The sequence below is a fragment of the Adelges cooleyi genome, unplaced genomic scaffold (genome assembly GCF_023614345.1).
Source record: "Adelges cooleyi isolate 19-005CV unplaced genomic scaffold, UGA_ACOO_1.1 ACOO_flye_CR_arks_rails_tigmint_CR_PRNA_446, whole genome shotgun sequence".
In the NCBI taxonomy this organism is placed as follows: Eukaryota; Metazoa; Arthropoda; class Insecta; order Hemiptera; family Adelgidae; genus Adelges; species Adelges cooleyi.
In genome coordinates this window covers 1,078,546-1,088,805 of record NW_026096129.1, presented here as the reverse complement: position 1 = coordinate 1,088,805, position 10,260 = coordinate 1,078,546, and the positions used below count along the sequence as shown (strand labels likewise).

At 30.8% G+C, this 10,260-nt stretch overlaps 1 protein-coding gene across 1 annotated transcript in view; it reads left to right on the top strand.

The window, feature by feature from the left end:
* Positions 1 to 295: 295 nt before the first annotated feature.
* LOC126842118 (protein mono-ADP-ribosyltransferase PARP12-like) overlaps positions 296 to 10,260 on the top strand; it is a 48,472-nt gene continuing 38,507 nt past the window's right edge. Inside the window, exon 1 of the mRNA XM_050579009.1 lies at positions 296 to 441. The gene's annotated coding sequence lies outside the window, so the exon portion shown is untranslated. The remainder of the gene's footprint in view (positions 442 to 10,260) is intronic.

The window sequence follows — 10,260 nt, the reverse complement described above, 5'->3', positions numbered from 1 at the left end:
GATCTCAGTTCTTACCTGACCGACTTTAAGCGAAATAACAATTTCCACCACTTTGAGAACCTAACATTTTTTTCTAATTTCTATTGCGCGTTAAAAAATACTACAATATTCTTGAACAACAGCAACATTAAAAACATTAATCTTATATGTACATATTATATTATTTTACCCACGCGATACTCAATTATTTGCGCTGTAAGCAAACAGAACACAGTGTGAAACCTTGTTACTGTTATTATACAATAAACGGCGGTTTTAATCGTTGACGAGACGTTGCAATATTATTGTTTTTAATGTCTGCACACGGTCAATAGTGTTATCAGATAATTGTACTCCCTACACCATCAGTAATATCCAAGTGTCCAACCACCGTGGTAGTGCGAGTGCGAGGCAAGTTCGGATTGTGCATTGTTCATACATCTTTACAAATTTGCTATTCCGGTAAGTCGCATTGTTTTAATCAAATTTCTACCCTCTAATAGCAATCGAGGATTTTATAAGAAAAAGTCTAAGAACGGGGATTTTTTTGTACATAATATACAGTATATAGTATATAGTATAGGGTGGTGCAAAAAAAGATTGAGTATTTTGTTTTTAAAATCACAATTTTAGGATATAATCCAAAATTGTATTCAATTTGTAGTATATGATAAATTAAATCTGTTTTGCATATTTATCACTCTACTGCAACATTGAAATAGCAAAATACTAAAAAGAAAATTGTAATATTGAACATATTTAGTTACCATATTTTAATAACATTCGTATTAATTAGTTTTTTTTAAAAAAACTATTTTTTCTACAATTTCTATGATTTTCAACCACTCGAAGTAAGTGTTTTTTTTTTTTTTGTTCTTCGTTGTTGAAACTAGTCATGAGTGCAATATTGAGCTTGTATCTTCTGCTGTAGAATTATAAAAAAAAAAAAACTGTGTGTGTCATGTGATTGACGTTAAACTTAGATCTTAATATGTTATATATTGACACATCTTTTTAATAATTCGATTAATGAAATTATTGTTTTTAAGTATTGAATAATATCGAAGGAAGTGAAAATGAAAGTAAAACAAATATTTAGATTTTTGTCGATAAAATAATTATTTTATTTCTGTATTAGTAACAGATGGCTCATAAGGAATTTAACTAAAAAAATTGGCCTATTTAACCTAAAATATTATGTCATGGACGTTTTAGACAGTTTGTTTCCAAATTCATGCAATACTTACTTAGTAACTTTTAAATGCGCTACATTATTGTCATCAACGAATTCAAAGTGTAGCAACACAACTGTTATGACTAGTGCCTTTAGCTAAATATATTGTAATTGTCCATATTTTATTCTACAAATCGTATTGCTTTAAAAGCTGTAACTTATATTGTTTTATTTAACCCCTACGCTTTAGACCAAAAAGCGAGATACAATTTGGACTACTCAAAATGGTCCGATTTTAATTCTATAAAGATACATAAGTTCTTTGCAACTTAACTAGGGTATGTAGGAAACAGATTTTTGATCTTTTGCTTTTCTTATGTAAAAACAATTGGGTTTTAATATGGAAAAAATTGCAAATCTGATTTATTTAATTACACGAAATTGAAGTTTTTAAATGAAAATTTGCTTCCTACATAACATAGTAAAGTAACCAAAGAACTCGAATCTTTTTACAGAATAATAGAAATTGTACCATTCTATGTAGTCGGAATTTTGTCTAAAATAAACAAAAAAGGCTTTTTCCAATAGAAAAAGTGATTTATATTTAAAATAATACTTTGAAGATTTAAAAATTAATAATATAATAATAATAATAATAATAAACTACTATTATTATTATTTCTCTTTTATTCTTCATTTTTAATTATATTCAAATTTTTTATTATTTTCTCTCACATACGCCTATACAATTGATGGTGTATTTTAAAAACTTCTATTGTACATGGAATTCTTAAAAACAACATATATAGATTTTATTCAACCTTTTAAAATATTACTTTTAAATATAACGTAATAACAGAGACTTTGTGACCAAAAATTATTGATCATTATTTACATTATTATTATTATTAATAAAATAATAATAAATTGATATATTTTTTCAATAATAAGAAGGATCATACTGATCGTGTGATATCATTACATACGAAAACAAAACCCCTGTTTTTGGTAAAAAAACGAATCGTTAAAATATTTTATAACGTTTTAGACCAAAATCAATATTTTTCAACTGGAAATGTTTTGAATTGAAATTTTTTACACTTCATTTTTGCAAGTACTATCGATAAACTATGAAAAACTAAAAGAATATCACCTATCTTCTAAAAAGAATAGGAACTTTTATTATTTTTCTGTTGATCAAGGAAAGTATCAAGTCTCAAGGTCTGGACATTTGACTGAAGGTAAATCTGGCGTGGAGCTACATCCAAGGTTGGGCAAAATACAGTGTTTTGTCGACTAAATAACAAATACACAAGATACGTGTACCTTGAAAATCAAAATACAATTATCTTAAGTTAAAAAAACAAAATACCAATTTAAAATACAAAATCCGTATTACGAGTAATATTTTTTTTGTGTCTTTATCCACTGTAACTTTTTTAATACTGGGCCAATTCCTTCAAGTAACAACGCTATAAAACACAAATTATATATAGTTGGTAATTGGAGGGGAGGGGAGGGTTGGTAAAAGTTCTCTTTAAAGTGATTCTAGTAAGTTTTTAGCACAAGTTTTATGTCTTTATTTATTTTTTTTTTTTTAATTAGTATCAAAGCGATTATTTGAAAATTATTTTATCCGAGCAAGTCAGTACAGTGGCGTAGAGGCAAAATGGGATCAAAGAATTAACACATTTTTAAGACAAAATCACTTTCAAATAAACGCATCGATGTGAATCAGTAGTTGGTATTTTCAAACCACCGCAGTAAGAAGTTACCAAATAGGTGTCCAATATCTGCAGATTATAATCAAAGCGTTTCTTGTATGTGGATTTATTACTAACTCTCAATTACAGGTCTAGTAGAATTGAATATTTCTAAACTGGTTCTACATAATTTAGCATCTATCTATTCCCCTGGAAGGCGTGGAAACTTTTTCTTTATTTCGATTTTTAGGAGGTGAAGTTTTAGGGTATTTAGGGACAAAGCCAACTAGGAGTAAATTACATATCATGTTTTATAATTTGTATTTTAGAACGACTGAATTTGCTTTTGTTATATATTATGTTGTTTAATTAAAAAATATTTGTATGGACTCTCTTCAGGGTGATCCTGGTAACCTTTCAATATTCAAGTACAAGTTTTGTCTTTTTTTTTTTTAATTAGCATTTAAGCGTTTTTTTGACAGCGATTTTCTCCGAGTACGTTGAAGGGTCCATAGACCATTTTCTGTATTGCTATAAATTTGTACTTGTACATACATATATTTATTTGTACTAATTTCAAATAAACCCAGAACCGAAATAATAAAAAAAAAGTTCATTATGATTAAATAAAAGTGCCTTGATATTGTAATACGAACAATTGTTTTTTTTTTATGATTATAATATAATATGTTATAGGTCAATTAGCATTAACGCGAGACAGCGTAGTAGTAGTTTTCGGTAGCACTTTGCCCAATTTCCAAAACGATTCCGCCAACCCGATCGAATGTGGTATTATATGATTTTCAATTTTAACGACAAACATTTCGCCTACTCTAAGAAAGTCATCAACGGTAGGCTTTGATAGTACGTTCTCGCCAATTATCTGACGCTGTCTCCTGCCAAGAGCTTCGACTCCCTCCAACCCGCTTGTGACCTGTCGGAAAAGGTGCTCTGGTAAAGAGTGTTGACCTGTCGGAATTGTCGGAATTTGCTCGAAGTAAACCCTTATTTGACGGGCGTACATAAAAAGTAACCACGGATTGTTTGCCAAATAGTTTTTTGGCTTCCGCAACGAATCGAGCATCGTGGACGCTTCTTTATCGAACAAAAAATCCTCAATTGTATCAGGCCTGAGAACGCCTTTGATGTCGTAGAAAACCGGTACCATATCGATTGGCCGTCGTCATTGTAACCGGTAGCCAATTGATTTTTCGAGCTTTGTTGTATTCTATCCAAATCATTCTCCACTTCTTCCTTGTCATTGGAAGTCCGCACACCGGTTATGAGAAAAACCATTGCATACCATAATTTCAACACTGTCATTTTGTCACCTCTTACATTTTTTGCTTAATCTGCGAAATATTATAATACTTTTGTATTATAGCGAGGCGCTTTAAAAACGTAAAACAAATGTGTCTTCCACGTGTATACGATTTATGATAATACAACAGAAAAACGTACCTTAATTTTCAGTAAGAAAATATAGTCATATTTTCTGTAAGAACTAACGATAATTTTAGTCTACACGACGATTACATACGGCGAAATACATTTGACCTGTCACTCACGTTAGCATAGACTTTGATTAATAGTAGAAAAATAAGGGTAGAAATCAAAAGTAGAACCAACCCGTTAAAAATAGTACTTTTTGACGACTACTATTAAACAAATATAAAATAAAATAAAACTGACTAGTATAAAAAAATATGGTACTCAGTATCATTGTTGTTTTTTACTAAAAAAACTATATAAATAATAGTTATTATGAAAAAGATAGATTTATTTTCATTTATTGCTACAATAGGTCTCAGGCAGGGCACCTACCAATTTCCACAATAGGGTCATGAATAATTTAAAAATTCTAAATTGTGTACAGCACTTACTTAAATGTATGTAGAACCTTTGGTAAACGTTTTGTAATAGAGACTTTTTTTTTACTAGGAGCTGTAAGATTTTGAATTTTTTAAATTTTGTATCGTAGGACTATAATGAAAGTTAGTACTATTATCTTTATTAATTAACCTCGATATCCTCCTCCATAATACCTTCATACTCCATATTTCATGATAAAGACATCAACACTGTGACACTTAACATGTCATAGTTCCAGGAACAACCTTTTTTTTTAAAAATCAAGCCATCTCCAATTTAATATCCTATTTATTTATGAAGACCTTTTACCTTGGCTTTTGGTAGTAAAATATGATAGTATTATGTAATACCGTGAGGAATTGAAATTGTAAAAAATCATTAACGTTTTTGACGATTATTCCGTTAAATTATTTATTTATTTATTTAACGGGCATAAAGTCCAATTAGTATAGAAAACAGAGACTATAAGATATAGCCGCAATATAGGTATTTGTAGAATAGTATATAATTTATTATTATGGTAATTAGTGAGAAATGAGGAAATTAGTTTATGATTTTGATAAGTTGTTTATTAAATTAATACTAAGAGTTCGAAAAATATTGATGGACTATTATGTTGCAGAACCTCTTAAAATTTAAGATTTTTTTTTTAAATGTAAATCGTATTCAATAGGCATTAATAAAATTCTACCATTTATTTAGCATACAAAACTAATTGGTAATCGTTTTACTTTGGGAACAGCTTCTTATTTTTGTTCAACCAATAGTTCAGCCTATGTTATTTACATTTAAATGAACACAATAACAAAAAAATGTGTTTTTACACATTACGTAGGTGGAAAAACCAGCTTTTTTATCTTCGATTCGGAGCAGAGATGATATTTAAGTATTATTGTCGGTTATTACACATAATTCTTATTTGCTATAATATTTGTAACAATAGGGTACTGCCATACAAGCGAATTTAATCGTACTAAAACCCAAATTATAAAGCAAAAAATATCTAAAAAAAAAACTTGTTTTCCATAAAACAAAACAAAATTGTAAAAATACAATGGTTTGTAAAAAAACAACAGTTCTCTTATTGTTCAAATTTAAAACAATTATTGATGCTACCAGTTGAATTATTTCCCTTTTTCAAGATATCCTTAATAAACATAAAGGGACTACAGATTATTGAGATATATGTAAATATAATAGGCACATTTTTCATCTCCTCTTGGTCTCATTGTCAATCCTAAGACCCTAAATCTTTATCTGAAAATTGAAATTAAAAAAATTGTTTCCACGCTTTTCAGGAGAGAATTATGATATTTGTTTAGTTTGTCAACGTTTATCGGTAATTCTAGTATAGTCCGAACTAAGTACAAGTCAAAAACTTGCCCAGTAATAATTTATCTAAAAGGGATCCAGGATCCACAGATTTGTATTAAAGCGTTTTGTTAAATGTGATTTTTGGAAACTTTGCATGTTCTGACTACTTTCAGCTTATTATATTTTACTTATAAGGGGTCCACCCTTATAGGTAATTTATTACTGGGCAAGTATTTGACTTGTACTTGGTTCGGACTGTGCTTGGTTTCGACTATGCTAAGACTACCGCTAAGCGAAGACAAACCAAACAAAAATCATGAATCTATTCCCCTGGAAGGCGTAGAAGTTTTATGTTTTTTTGGGACAAAGCCAAAAAGGGGAAAATTACATATATTGTTTTATAATTTGTATTCTAGAACGACTGAACTTGCTTGCATATTGTTACAAATATTGTATTAAATAAATATTTTGCTATAAAACCAATAATAATACTTAAAAAATGTCTTTTCGCCTTTGTATATTTATTTTTCAGTGAACACATTTTAGCTTCGATGCAAAGCGAGAAGGTATTGGTTTTACTCTGATGTGTGTTTTTTTTTTAACTGTCTACACTGTAACTTTTTTAATACTGGACCAATTCCTTCGAGTAGCAACTCTATAAATCGCAAATTTCATCTAGTTTGTACTTTGGGGGGGTAAAAGTTGAAAAAGTTTACTTCTTTACAGACGAAAGTTGAAAAAACAAAAAAAAAACCGTATGAGTTTTTAAGTTAGAACTTTTACTGGCTATAATTTCGAGAAAAAGAGTCGGATCGAATTGAAATGTATAAGACATATGTATATGTATTATTTGGTATGCCCACACACGTCAGTTGTGTCAAACTTAAACTATACCCATTTCCAAACCCCCTAGGGGGGGTACAAGTTTTTTTGTTTTTCGGGGTTTTTAGCCGTAATTTTAAAACTTTTGGGTTGAAAATTTGCCAGTAGTTGGAACTCATATGTATCCATAACATATTAAACGGGAAAAAAATTCGGCACTACAGTTTTTTTTTAATTGCCGGGAAACTGCGTTTTCGCAGATTTCGTATATTTTAACAAAAACACCTAAAATCTTTAAAAAAAATTGATCAAATCATTAAAACAATTATGTATATCTATGCAGAATGATACTATTAGGTAGCTTGAATGAGATAGCTTTGAAGTAATATAATCTATGAAGTATAAATAGTTTGTGTGAGATTGCTCTAATGGAAGTATATACAATATAAATATTAATTTTATTGAGAACAAACAATTATAATTTAAACTGTGGAATACAAACGATTGAAACATGAATCGTCCACCATTCTAACTAAATTTAACAAGACATTGTATATGTGTTATTTGGTCCACTACGTTTTTGAAAAAAAAAAAAAAAACAGTACAGTGGGGTCGGGGCATAGTGGGGACGGGGAGGTCACAGGTTTACAAGAATTTTTAAATCTGAAAGTGATAAAATCACTTTCGAAAAAACGCTTCGATGCAAATCGGTAATTAGTATTTTCAAGCCAGTACAGTCCAAACCAAGCACAGTATAACCAGCAAAGTAGGAAAGTTTTAAATTAAGGTTCTGTATTTACAAATGAGCATCAAAGCGTTTATTTGAAAGCGATTTTATTCAATTTTATCACTTTTAATTATCCTTATTGCTTTGATTACATTATGCAAATACTCTACTGTACTAGTCCTCTCGGATAAAATGACTTTCAAATTAACGCTTTGATGCTCATTTGTAAATACAGAACCTTAATTTAAAACTTTCTTACCTTGCTGGTTATACTGTGCTTGGTTTGGACTGTACTGGCTTGAAAATACTAACTACCGATTTGCATCGAAGCGTTTTTTCGAAAGTGATTTTATCACTTTCAGATTTAAAAATTCCTGTAAACCTGTGACCTCCCCGTCCCCACTATGCCCCGACCCAACTATGCTCCGTCCCCACTATGCCCCGACCCCACTGTACTGGCTTTTTCTATAGGTATTGATTTATTAAAATGTTATTCGCGGTATGTAATCTAATATGTGTGTAGACTAAAGGGATCGTTAGATTTTCCAGAAAATATTAGCATATTTTCTTACTAAAAATTAAGCTTGTTGTTTTGTTGTATTAGCAGAAATCGTATACATGTAGAAAACACATTTGTTATATGTTTTTCGTTCGTACAAACGTAAAGATAAAAGATAACAACAATATTTTATAAGCACATCGAACGACTTATTGTTTGAATAGTGCTTTGTGTAAGCAACGAGTAGATATTTTGATAAAAAATAAATGAATATTGATGCATAGATGAGGTGTTTACGATAAACACGTCATACTAACACAACACCTTGCAAATACGAATTTTCAAAATCATTATATCAACAATTTAAAAGCGCCTCGCGCGACTTTTTGTTTAAATAAGTGCTTTATGTAAAAAACAACGACGGTGTTTGTCTGAAAACTGTTTCGATATGCCGCACAAGTACATTGACAGCCGCATCTACAAGTCTGAATAAGTAAAATCGACACGATTGTCTTTTATCGAAGATATAGCAGCTAATAATTATTACAAAAGTATTATAATATTTCGCAGATTAAGGAATAAATGTAAGAGTTGACAAAATGGCTGTGTTGAAATCATGGTATGTACTAGTTTTTCTAATAACCAGTGTATGGTCTTCCGACGACCAGGTAGAAAAGGAGAGTTATTTCGACAAATTACAAAGCTTAAAGCAATTGGCTACCGGTTACAATAACCAAGACGAATAAGATCGTGAAAAATTGGACGATTTGTCTATCTTTGATTTGCGCCAAAAACATTTGGACTTGTACCGTTACCTGGAGTGCGGATACTTTTACAGCACTCTGTTTCATTTGAAATTAATGGGCGATGCGCTTTTCGACAACATCAGAGATATCCTAACGCCAGAGACACTTGAAGATTTCTTGTTCGATAAAGAAGCGTCTATGATGCTCGATTCGTTGTTGGTTCCAAAAAACTATGAGGTAAAAAATCTTTAGTTAGTTTTTATATACACCCGCCAAATAAGGGTTTTCTTTGGGCTAACTGTTAATAACGGTGCAAAGTTTAGTTCGAAAGTTTTAAACAAAACACGACGGATGCACGAATTCGTGTTAACCGAAATTGAAAAAGACTTGGACCGCTGCATGTGTCCATTAGAAAACTCTTTCAACATAAATTACGAAAACCATAATTCGTTGGCAGAGTACCAACTGTCTTTGTGTAATAATTCAGAAGCTGAATCTGCCAGTGCTGCAAACAATGGCAGCGTGATAGATGCAATACGACAGAAAAAAAGATTACTGCATAACAATTTCGAAAAAAACCGGCAGAGAGGACTATTGGAGTTCTCGATGTCCGAATCATTAACGGACGGCTTGTTTCTTTTCCACGACAAGGAAACTTACAAATTGATTATTGACGAATTTGTGGCCGACAATTCTAATAGGTCAACACTCTTTACCACAGCACATTTTCCGGAAATCACAAGTGGGTTGGAGGGAGTCAAAGTACTTAAAAAGAGACAGCGTCAGATTATCGGCACGTTAAAAATAATAATGCTGGAAATGATGTTGTCTTACACACTTAAATCTTGCCAAAGCGACCAATCTGATGACTTTTTTAACAACACGAACAAGTTCAAATATCAAATCGTAAGCAAGTTTAGGGACATAATGTCGTTGCACGATAACGTGGCATTCACAGAGGTCTATGAAAAATTCGCAAGTTGCCTATTGCGCGAGAATGATACTTATAGATTTATCAATTGCATAAGCAAGGTTCAACAAAAAATTAATAGGTTGATTACTGTAATCACGAACAAAATTCTTTTACCCAAAATCAAATCAATAGTGAGCGATTGTCAAGGCGAGAACGTAATACCAAAGCATACCGTTGATGACTTTTTTAGAGTAGGCAAAATGTTTGTAGATAAAATTGAAAATCATATTATACCACATTCGATCAGGTTGGCGGAATCGTTTTGGATTATGGTCCGTGAAAAAATACTAACTAATACTTCTACTACGTCTCGCGGTGAAGCTAATTGACCTATAACATATTATATTATCTAACCATAAAAAATAATTATTCATATAAGGCACTTTTATTTCACCATAATGCACATTCGTTTTTATTATTTCGGTTATGGGTTTATTTGAAATTAGTACAA